Source organism: Ooceraea biroi, chromosome 4 (assembly GCF_003672135.1).
Source record: "Ooceraea biroi isolate clonal line C1 chromosome 4, Obir_v5.4, whole genome shotgun sequence".
NCBI lineage: Eukaryota > Metazoa > Arthropoda > Insecta > Hymenoptera > Formicidae > Ooceraea > Ooceraea biroi.
This window is the reverse complement of record NC_039509.1, coordinates 8,173,635-8,186,791: the sequence shown is the minus strand read 5'-3', so window position 1 is coordinate 8,186,791 and position 13,157 is coordinate 8,173,635.

Here is a 13,157-nt window from a genome sequence, read left to right as displayed (position 1 = left end):
TCCTTACACTGAATTGCTTCTAGTTACTTGGCTAGTTAACTATGGATTTCATCATATTAGTTTTGCTTTTTTATGTACTTGGCGTATTTTTTTACCTTTGTAAGGTTTTTTTAGAGGGATCTCATTACTTTTTGGAAAAATATTTTGTTTTTTCTGCAAAAAATATATACAGTTTTAGCATTTCGAGGCCAAAACTGCACTTTAGCACTTTTGAATCATTTATTAATTGCCATTCGGTACCTTTAGCACATACTATGTTTGTATAATGTCCATCAATTGTAATTTTATCTTGATGAAAACTTTCACTAAGAACTATTCGCACTAATATGTGTCTTTTCCAGGTACAGCTTTAATTTTTAAATCTGTCATTTTTATTATTTTAGTATCATTAATTTTAAATGTTTTTATGTATTTTTGTATTGCCGCAATAATATGTCATTTTATTTCTGCTGTGAGATCTTATCCAACATAAAAATGTTGGATAATATAGATTTTTCTGATCGTGCAAATCTTCTTACTTCTTTTAATTGTCAAATATAAATTGTGACAATTAAAAATTTGCTCTCTCTCTTCCTCTCTCTTTCTTTCTCGGTTTCGTTCTATGAGTATAAAATGTTCCAAAGTATATCTTAAATTGTCAAAATTCATAGTTCAAAATTAGAAGAATTATTTACTTATCATTGCGACATTATCACGATGATTTCATTTAAAACAAGTAATTTAAAATTTTTTATAGTTTTTGCGATTTATATCTTTATCATAAGATAAAACATTTTCCATGTATTTTTAATTCAGAATAAATTAAATCGTGCATGTGTGAACGCATGTGTGAACGCATGCTTGAGGGACAAAATCGCTTTGCATGTGTATGTGTAAACATATGTACGTGAACATATGTATCTGAACTTGAAAATGGAAAACGGAACGTCACGTTATAATATACGATTACAATAGACTCAGGATTAACTGCATCAATCTTGATCAAATTGGTCGCAATCGAAAGCTTGCACCCATATTATATAATAAAAGTGCCGTTAGATTTTTGATAACGGCTTTAGTTCCTGAAATATTTTAATCACAAGTTTATGTGACCTGTCAAATGACATGAATTCCAGATAAGCTATACGGTAGCGCTCGACGTCTATGCACTGAACTTGGTAACGCTCAATGTTTATGCAGTGATTCTCATTGTTCGGAGCCTTATTTTTGATTTTTATGTATTTGGCGTCGCGACGCTACCGCGTCGCTTGATTGTAAAGGCTACTAATTTTTTACATATTGTAAGTTTATCTTTAATTTTTTTCTTGAAATAAACTCAACGTAACATGAAATTGTACTCGATAGATAGAACTTCGAAATTTACTTGCAAAATGGAAAGTAGATGAAGAGAAATTCATTAAAGAGACGATTGATTTTGCGGCAACGGTTTCGTGGTATCGTTTCTATTATTTTAGTTTATTGATTCTGTTTTCCCTCGGTCGTTGTCTAACCGAGTTTACATGCATAGTTCCACCGGCGTTTTCTTTTCTTTCTCATGTCGTAAGTCGTGACATTTATCAGCGTGCATGTGAGATGTCCATACATTGGAAGATTCCACGATATCAAGAGACACGGTAGTGTCTCGCGCCAAGTTCACGCGCAGCGCAATGGCAGCGAGAGACGGACCGTGTATTTTTACGCGAGCCGACTAGTTGAGACTAAACGAGATTTGTGGATCTTAATAACGCGTGGATCGATCGAGTTAAGAATAGGCTCAATCGATTCTGCGTACTCGAATTATATAATGAAAGTGTTTTCATTTTTCTCCTACATGCCCGGTGAAGGGAGATATTACGATGCAAAGTCCACATCGTGAAATATTTTATTAAGAAACCCTCTTATCGTCGTCTTGGTCACAGAAAATGTACAGTTCACCTTTTCACCACTAGACGTCGTTTACGGCAGTGTCGGCACGGCAGTGCGCATTCTAGTATTTGTGATTCTAAAAAAATTTGACATGACAAATTAAACTTTATTTATTCCGATGATTAATTATAATATACTGGGTGTCGACTTTCGATTATAATATAAAGGGTGTCCGATTTTAATTGACTAACCCGAAAAACTGGTAATTGTGAGATTCTAGAAAAATTTGACACGAGAGATTAAACTTTATATTTTTTGATGATTAATTATAATATACTGGGTGTCGACTTTTGATTATAATATATAGGGTGTTCGATTTTAATTGACTAACCCGAAAAACTTGTATTCTTTATTCTAGAAAAATTTGACACGATATATTAAACTTTATTTTTTCCGATGAGTAATTATATTGATACTGAGTGTCGACTTTTGATTATAATATATAGGGTGTCCAATTTTTAATGACCAAGCAAAAAAATTGTATTTGCGATTTTATAATATACTGGGTGTCGACTTTTGGTTGTAATATATAGGGTATCCGATTTTTATTAACCAACCGAAGAATTTGTATTTATGATTTTATAATATACTGGGTGTCGACTTTTGATTATAACATATAGGGTGTCCGATTTTAATTGACCCGAAAAACCCGAAAAACTTGTATTTGTGATTCCAGAAAAATTTGACATGATAAATTAAACTTTTTGTATTCCGATAATTAATTACAATATACTGGGTGTTGCCATTCGATTATAATAAAAAAATAAATTATATCTCCAAAAATTACCTTTTTTGAAAAAAAGGGGAAAAAGGCGCCAAGTACACGCGCCAGTCGCAACCAACCAAATAAAAATTAATCTATTAAACAAATGTATATATATATAATTAACCAAGTAAAAATTAACTTATTAAAAAAATGTATATAAACCTATAAAAAATATGATATCGGAAAATGGCGCCAAGTAAAACTTTACCAGTCACAATTGTTACGTCCAGAGACTGCACAGTTCCTTGCTTCCAAGGAATTTAGCGATATTTTTTAATTGTCGGTCAATGAGGCGACGCGTCGAGCCGGTCGCGTGCGATCAATAGGGCCCCAGTGAGGGATTAGAAAAAACGGTGACACAGCTGTGTCGGATCCGAGGAAATACCCTCACAAGAACCGCGGGTTGTGACGCACGTGTCCGGGCAGGCGCAATATTAGATCCGGATACCGAACCCTTTGGTCTTACTGATCAATTTATAAAAACACAAGCAACAAATTCGGTCGCGCGTGACTGTAGGCTCGCGGTGTATCACTCTTCCTGGAAGAGAAATGATACAGCTGTGCCGGATCATCCCCGGGTAGATACCTCACAGGAGCCGCGAGTCCGGCCACACACGTACCGGTGCTTCCGGCTTAAAAAGAAACCATCTGTGGACGGTTTATCGCCTCGTAGACCAACCGTCGATATTTGCAATTAAATTAACTAACGGCCCTCGAAAGGTGGTTTCCCGAAAACGCAATTCCCGGAAAAGCTACCTCTTTTCCACGTCATCCCTATCGTATAAAAGGTGATGACCACTCCGGAGGACAGCTTTTTCATTTTGTCCGTGATCGCGAACGCAGCTCATTCATTTTTGTCCGTGTCCGCGAACGTACCTTGTCAGCCTTCGCGAACGACACAATTTTTCTACAATAGTTTTGTGAAGTCAAGTGCCGGGCCGTGAACACTAATTTTGGTGCGCGAGTTACATACCACCCAAGCAACTCGACGTGCGTTTGACCGCTACACCATCCACCGAACGGCAGTTCATTGGCACAATCGGATTTTCGAAGTTTCTTCGCACACCTTCAAACAAGTGAGCGATTTTTTCAGAACTGTCACTCCTTATTTTTCTTTTGTTTTTCTTTTCTCCTTTTGTTTGTTCATCGACAATTCTCATTCACATTTCTCCTTCAGCTCTCTTCTACCCCTTTTCTATCCATTTTCTCCCGGACTCATTCCGTTTGCCCCTTTTAAGTGTTTTCCGGCAAACGATCCCGGAGTCCGTCTCCCTCTGCGGGACCATCTAGCAGCGACCAAGGGTCGTTTCCTGGGGGCCATCCAACGACGAAGCCACCGCGGAAAAAAATCGCGACCGAGATCGATTCGCGGCCCCCCTCAGCGTGTTCGGCCAGTTCATCGGTCATAATATTAGATCCTTTTCGGCCTCGTTCCCCTGCCCTTTCCGTACAAACAGTTTATTCCACTTCACATCGGGCATCCCCTGATTCTTCCGTTCAAATACTGGAACCCCTACCCTGAACACCTTCCCCGTTCTCTGTCTCTTCAACCGTCTCTTTTTCCGCACCCTCCGTTTCTTCTTCACGCTCCTCTTTGCATCCTTCAACCCCTTCAAGCGTCTCTCTCTTTTTATCTCCTCCTCCTTCCTCACTTACACCACCTTCATGTTATTTTTCGCTATCTGAGACTTCCTCACGAGGAAGTCTTCAAGCGTCACCTCCTAGCTCTCCCTGTTACTCTCCCTCTATTTCTCCAGCTCCCTCTTCCCTACGCTATTCGCCTGTGCAACCTGGCGATTTGGAGAATTTTTCAAATTCTCCTTCTCCTCCTCGTTCTCCGTCGCCCATCGGGGACGACGTCATAGTCGAAGAGTTCATCCAGCGTTCACTGGTAACTCTAGGAGAGCGATTCCTCCACATTTTCCCTCCGGTCGCACACCCTCTACCACCTAATGCAATCATAATAGACCCCGATTTTTTTCCCATTCCCTCTCTCAGGGCCGCCCTTCGACACACGGACCCAACCGTCGGGATCCCTCTTATTGTCAGAGGACGGCTATATCCTATCCTTTTCCCCGCCACACTCCTGCGCCGATATTTCTTAAGCAACGATTAATGTTAATCCTAGAAGTAGATTTTAGAAATAAATCGGTCTCAGCAATTTTTATTTATGTATTATTATATTGGCTGAGTTGTTTTTACTTCGTTTCCCTTGAAATAGAATTTACTTGCAAAATAACCTTTAAAGGTAAAACATTTGTGTACTAAATATGTTATCCTAGCTTATTGGATAATTAATAATGTTAAATTTAGAATTAAAACAAAATACTTTAGTTATTGCTTATGTCAGTTTTAGTTAATAATTAATTTGAATCTGCCAGTAAATTATTTTACAAACACACGTTTTATAACACAAAACAACATGAACACACCATTTTTCCCTGGCAGGTCCAACTAATGTTTTTACCAAAATTGTATTGCAAGTGGAATTTTTTAAATATAATGTTAAAATTAACAAATTAACCGTGTACCGATCATTTTAATTCCCTCTATTCATCTCCGCATTTCCAGATCGTACGGGTCCTATCCCAGGTAAAAGGGATTCAGTTCCCTGACCTAAAAAGGGACCAACGGACAGATCGTTCCAGGGCCTACGGTAAAATCGACCTCCGTGGTCGTTGACCTTAAAGCCGGAACAAGTGGTCAGTCCGACTCGTGCTTTGAGGCCTACCCGCCACAAGGTACGAGAGGCGTTCTGCTGCGTCCTCCCTTCGAGCTCTCCCGAGCTCTGGACGTAACACAATTAACCAAATAAAAATTAATCTCTTTAAAAAATGTCATATATATACAGGGTGAGCCATTTTAAGTAACGCATTGATTTTTCTCGAAAACCAAATCTTGTATCGAAAAATGTTTCAGACAAAAGTCGTTTGGTTCGAAGGGGGCAAGATGATAGCATTATCAATTTAATTGTAGATGGTGCCACTTTAGAGATTTCATCATGGTGGCCATTTTTTTAAATAGAAGTTGATTTTTCTCTCTAAGTGAAAGTAGTAGCTGATAATGAGACGAATACAACGGTTTTTTGTTTTTTGCAATTGGACCATTTTTCAGTGAGTTACAGCGTTCCAAAGTATACTGTTTTATAATTTAAGTATACACATAAACCAAATCTTGTATCGAAAAATGTTTCTTACAAAAGTTTTATGACTTCAAGGGGGACATAAGATGCTGCCACTGATTTGACCTTAGGTGCACCTGTCAAGGTTATGTGAAGGTTAACTTGTTTTTAATAGATCTCTTTATTTCTCATTATACAGTCTTGTAGTTTACCTCGAGAGCTTTTCAAAGCGCTATAATAAAGTATTTTGTCGTTAAATATTATTCGAGTTATGAGAACTAAAAGAGTTTCTCGAAAGTAAAATTCCACAAAGATTGTATATAAGTCGCTAAGCCAAACCGCGAATTAATTCTGTCATATTGCGGCATACTGAGAAGAAGCTCTGCTACTCTATGGCGTGATAAGTTAGATATACGTTAAAGTTTCTTCTCTGTTCATATTTTCATTTCTTAACTATAGAGGAAAGTCCCCGATTATGAGATACCATATCGATTTTGCCGAATGTAAGGAAATCTATAGGCAGAATTTAAAAATGTAATACGTTCTCTTGAAGAGAATTTAATAAGCCTTAGGTTGGTGAAATGAAAAATCTAATTTAAATATTATTTTTTCTGAAAATTAAAAAAATTTTGAAAAGAGCTTTACGCAAGATCGCGAAAGTATGCTCCTAATATAAGATACCTTGAGAAATCGGTGTTAAAAGTGCAAAATACATCAGTATTGCAAGTAAAAAACTTTATTAGATATTTTTATAAAAATACTGCTGCCACAGCCTTCGCCAAATCTTCACGATTCCACTGTCAACGCTTCCTCGTTTCTCTAACCTCCATAGTCAGATTCTATAAAAATTAAATATACAAAAATTCGTAATATAACTTCGTATTAACTTTTCTTTAACCTTAACGTAGTATTTTCTTTCTTTTTATTACACTACATACTCTTCATATTCGAGCAATAATTATCTCATATTAAGAGTACCCTGAATATCTCATTATACGAGCCACGCGCCTAGCGGTTCCGCGATCATGAAATCTAACCTCTACAATTAAGCAATTCAACAAATCGCGTATTTTTCTGTTACTACGATTCTACTCTATCATTGCATACTGAATTTATTGCCAACCATTTCTTTATTATGTAATAAACAAGGTTTAAAGACTTACCTTAAGTTTCTTTGACATGTTCACAATTTCACAAACCTTTTTTTGCAAAAGCTAAACGCAATAACGAACAATGCATTTTTCACTAAATATATTTTACACCAAGAGTAATAAGTTTATGATGGAATTAACAGATGGTACTCACTAGTTTAGCAGAAACTCCATTATCTCATATTAGGAGCATATCTCATATTAGGGGATTCTCCTCTAATATTATCAGTAACATATTTTTTACGATAGTAGACATGGGTGATTATACTCCTAAAGAAATCGTCGATATGTTAGTAGTTTTCGGAGAATGTTTTGGCAATTACCGTGAAGCTGCGAGACGTTACCGAAATCGGTATCCAAACAGACGACATCCAAATAATACCGTCATTCGGAGACTTAAGATAAGAGCCGAACAGGGTCAGTTGACTCGTCGTCACGGTAAACGTGATTATAATTTTGATGTACGTGTTCTGGCTGTCTTAGCGGCTGTTCACATTGACCCTCATATTAGTACGCGCCAAATAGCTAGACAAACAGGTATACCTCAGAGAACGATTGTGAGAATTTTCAGGAAAAAGAAGCATCATCCATACCATATCACATTAACGCAGGCTCTAACTCCAAATGACATGCGACAACGTGTACTGTTTTGTCAATGGGCTAGACAGATGATTGCGCATGATGCAGATTTCTTTAAATACGTTCTATTCTCTGATGAATCGACATTTAAAAATACCGGAGAATTAAATACACATAATTGTCATTACTGGTCGGATGTCAATCCTTATTGGCATAGGCAAGGTAATAATCAACATCGTTGGAGTGTAGTAGTTTGGTGTGGAATTGTCAACGGTTATCTAATTCGTCCTTATTTTTTTCATCAGAATGTAACCGGACATAGCTTTCTAGAGTTATTAAGAGACCACTTACCCACTTTACTTGAAGAAGTCGATTTGGAGACAAGGTGAAGAATGTGGATTCAGATGGATGGTGCGCCACCACATTTCGCACGAAACATAAGACATTTTCTGGATCAAAACTTCAACGGTAGGTGGATCGGACGGGGTAGTCCAATTGCATGGCCACCTCGGTCACCAGATTTGACTTCATCTGATTTTTACTTGTGGGGGTACGTGAAAAATTTGGTGTTCGAACGGGAACCGACGACAAGGGAAGACATGATCGAACGAATTCGAATGGCTTGTAGAGCAATACCAAGGGCTGTCTTACTTCGAACGGTCGAACACTTCGCAAAGAGAATCAGGTTATGCATTCGAGCCAACGGGGATAACTTTGAACAGCTTTTCCGATAGATGCTGAGAAACAGTTAATCAGGCACCCCGAATCGCGAGAGGCTAGGGGACTCGCGTAAATCAAGCACCCCGAATCGCGAGAGGCGAGGGTACTCGCGTTAATCAAGCACTCCGAATCGCGAGAGGCTAGGGGGCTCGCGTAACTCAAGCACCCCGAATCGCGAGAGGCTAGGGGACTCGCATAAATCAAGCACCCCGAATCGCGAGAGGCTAGGGGACTCGCGTTAATCAAGCACCCCGAAGGGAACAGAAACCTACTACGTCCACGCCGTTGTTCCTGGGTAGCGCTAAAAGTAGGATAGTTGATAGAACGGTACACTTTGGGTAATGCAAATGCCGGCAGTACTGTAACTTGTAAAACGACCTGTCTGCTTTCCCGCTGTGTTTATGCACAGATAGCTCGCCGGACCGGAGTTCGCTGGTCAGGTCGCGGGCATTGAAGGAACGACGGGGTTTCCATACGACAACTAGCAATACGACAAATAGTAATACGACAAGTAGTAAGATGACAAATAGTAATACAAGTAGTAAGATGACAAATAGTAATAGATTTATTTACAATGCTATGTACAGTGGGCGGCACCGTCTTGTCCGGCGCACAGTGGGGCCGCAAGATACGCATTGTTTCAAAAATGTCTAGAGCACTTATTTTTCAACCAATTTTGACGTTTTTTTTAAAAAAATGATCGTCTTGAAATTTGCAAGAGATCCGTCGTGGCCAATTTTTAAACAAAAGCTTTAGAAATTAGTTATAAATATAAATACAAGGACTTTTTCCTGAAACTAACTTCTTCTGATCAATAAATATATTATCAGTCAATAATCAATAAATCCTTTGCGTCTGGATCTATCATTAACTTCGTTTCTTCTGGTTTCTGTCGCAGGTTGGATATGTACGGATCTGATGAAATTAATAGTTTATGCATTAAATCTGATAATATATTTATTGATCAGAAGAATAAATGATCTTTCTTTCGCTCGCTGGATCAAGCAATGATCTCGCCTTCATTCGGCAATCAAAGTTTACTTTCAGAAAAAAAGTCTCTGTATTTATATTTGTTACTAATTTCTAAAAATTATTATGAAATCGGCCACGAGGGATCTCTTGCAACTTTAGTGAGGAAAAAAGAACATTCCGAAAGTGAATACTTTTGGAAACAAAAACGGTTGTTTTATTACATTTTTTACAAACATACACATGCGTGCGCGCGTATATACTCTAGAAACATTTATCAATCCATTTATATATATTTTATGCAATTGTTCGGCAGTCACAGTTTAGTATCAGGAAAAAGTCCTTGTATTTATATTTATAACTAATTTCTAAAGCTTTTGTTTAAAAATTGGCCACGACGGATCTCTTGCAAATTTCAAGACAATCATTTTTAAAAAACGAACGTCAAAATTGGTTGAAAAACAAGAGCTCTAGACATTTTTGAAACAATGCGTGTCTTGCGGCCCCACTGTGCGGCGGTGCGTTGCTTGGGTTTATCAGTTCACCTATCGATGCAGCTCGACGCGTTCGTGCTCGCGGTTTCTGTTGATTCACGGGGCGTGGTTATTGTCGCGGCGCGAGGATGACACCTGCCCCCCTGTGTTGTTGTAACGCGTGCCGCGGATGCTAATACGCTGGTGGGTAGGTTCCGCGTGGAATCTTGGCCCGTCGTATGGCGGGTATGATTCGTACACCGATCGGACCAAGAATACTTGGCGGAGGCGAAGAACACTTCACCCCCCCGCTCGGTGCAGTGACGATAGACGGATGTTCGTCTTACCGGGTATCGTGGTCGAGAACGCTCGACGGAGGCGGAGAACGCTTCACCCCCGGGCACGAATACGGTATGTGACAGGTGCGCACCGGTTTCTCTGGACGGACCGTCGCCGAGAACGCTCGGCGGAGACCAAGTACGCTTGACCCCTCGGACGGTGTGCGGTCGAGAGAATCGGTGGCAAGGATCGGAGCGGTCGTCTCGCTAAGAACTCTTAGCGGAGGCTGAGAACGTTCAACCCCCGTGTTCGGACCTGAGATAGTTTCGGAAACTAGGATCTGGAATCGGTGTCAGATAATGGCGGTGATCGGGATTTCGGAGCGAAGACCAGATCAGAGCGTCGGATCGGAACGGAATGCATCTCTCCGTGATTCGCAGCTCTTTTATACTGCTTATCTTATTTGCCTAGGGGGGCGCCGGCGTCGAGGTAACGGTCGGAAGACGATACGGAAAAATACCCCGACGTGACGTCACCTCCCCCGGCAAGGGAAAACACGCAAATATTATTTGGCACTTCGTGCCCGGTCTTCGCCCGCTGGATGTTCGGGCGGGCGGCATCGGCAGGTGGTCGGCCGGACATATTACGATGCAGGGGGATGCATTGTTACACTTGTAGTTCGCATAACTCAAATAATATTTAACGAAAAAATACTTTATTATAGCGTTTTGAAAAGCTCTCGAGGTAAGCTACAAGACTGTATAATAAGAAATAAAGAGATCCATTAAAAAAAAGTTAACCTTCACATAACCTTGACAGGTGCACCCAAGGTCAAATCAGTGGCAGCATTTTATGTCCCCCTTGAAGTCATAAAACTTTTGTAAGAAACATTTTTCGATACAAGATTTGGTTTATGTGTATACTTAAATTATAAAACAGTATACTTTGGAACGCTGTAACTCACTGAAAAATGGTCCAATTGTAAAAAACAAAAAACCGTTGTATTCGTCTCATTATCAGCTACTACTTTCACTTAGAGAGAAAAATCAACTTCTATTTAAAAAAATGGCCACCATGATGAAATCTCTAAAGTGGCACCATCTACAATTAAATTGATAATGCTATCATCTTGCCCCCTTCGAACCAAACGACTTTTGTCTGAAACATTTTTCGATACAAGATTTGGTTTTCGAGAAAAATCAATGCGTTACTTAAAATGGCTCACCCTGTATATAAATAAAAATAGTAATGCTAAAGAACTTGGCGCTGCTACATCAAGTAATACGTTAACTGACAATGCTAACTAATGTTTAAATACGTTAATTGACAGTGTTCACTAATGTAATATTGTTATTTACTTAGTGAATATTGTTTTATGTAGCAGCGCCAAGTTCTTTAGCATTACTATTTTTTATTTATATATATATATGACATTTGTTTAAGAGATTAATTTTTATTTGGTTAGTTGTGATTGGTAAAATTTTACTTGGGGTCATTTTCCGATATCATATTTTTTATAGGTTTATATACGAAATTTTTTTAATAAGTTAATTTTTACTTGGTTAATTACATATATATACATTTGTTTAATAGATTAATTTTTATTTGGTTGGTTGCAACTGGCGCGTATACTTGGCGCCTTTTTCCCCTTTTTTCAAAATAATTCTAACAACAGACTTTTTCTAATGACAGATAAATTCGCGGTCTTCCTGCGAATAATCTTCAAATTCCATTTCCTTTTTAAAAACTATAGTTATAGTTAAGTACAGTTAAACTATGCTCTTTCGCATTAAAGTCTTCCAAACAGAATCACAATCAATATTATTGTCGTCGAAAACAGAATAGCAAGACCCAAGATATGATATTTGATAAGATGAGATATTTGCGTAGGTACTTGAAAGTTTGAGCATCGTTTGTTTGAGGACACGTCAACCGAGCGAAAATTCATATTGATTCTGGAAGTCCTGCCGCTACTTGAGCAGCGATATATCGACAAGGAGACGTTTTAAGGGTCGACATTGTTTATTCAACAGTTATTGCGTTCTTGGATCAAGGATCGACACTGTTTAACAAACAGTTATTGTGTCCTTGGATAAGGGTCGACAGGAGTAGGAGTCGACAGTAACGAGGAATCTCCGAATTGATATCGGGGGTCTCATATGGTAAACACGCGAAAATAAATCATGCTGCTGTCCTTGTCTCTTGCCATGTGTCTAAAGCTAGCCGAGAAAGATATTAGAGAGGTTTTGCAATGTTATTGGTCGAAAGGGTAAACTGTACCCAATAACGTGACTTTACACAATAACGTCACTTTATCGTTCACCGTATCGGAAAAGACGGTAATTGCAAAAACTTTCTATTACCGCGCGCGAAGAGATTGAGCTACAGGATGTCATAAAAGTAATCTTAATAATTTATGTTAAATGCAAATACAATTTATTCGCCTCTACGTTTTCTGAGTTGAATGGATTTTCAACTCACCTATCCGCATCTCTCGTCTCGTGACACAGTTACGTACGTGATAACGGCTTGATATGATAGTGTGGCCGAAAATGCTAATTATACGGCGATTGCGTTCCTTTCATGGTTTGTATTCGTATTTCGTGTTTAAACGAACGCTGTTTAATTAATTCAGGCTACGGTGCGATCAACGTCGTTTTACCATAAGCGCATCGTTGATTCGATGCTCGCCACGCATATAAATCGAACGTGTGGTGATGATTGGGGGAGTAAAACGTATTTTATATATTTTATATTTATTGTGGGTGCGTCAGACGGCCCAGCCCTATCACGCTCCAGATAACCTTTGTTGCAACATAACTTGTGTGTACGTTCCTTGATAATGCTAAAACCATTTCCAATCTGTCCGCAACGTGATTGCATTGATTTGAAATCATTGTCTATAGAGATGTCGGAGTCATACAATCTATGGACTGACTTCTTCCATATCTATATTTTTATTATGACAAAAATTTTAACTGACTTCCTTGGTATCGTTTATATGTGAACATTCTGCGAATGATTACTGGATATTTGAATTCTTGATATCTGCAAGTAAGTGCTAGCCGTAATTTGTTAAATCTAGTTGTTATGATTGTCCAAATTAATATAATAGCTTGTGTTTTTTGTAATTCAGCTTACTTGAAAAGGACCGCAATCGTCGGTCGAAACGTCGTATTTGTAATTAAATAATA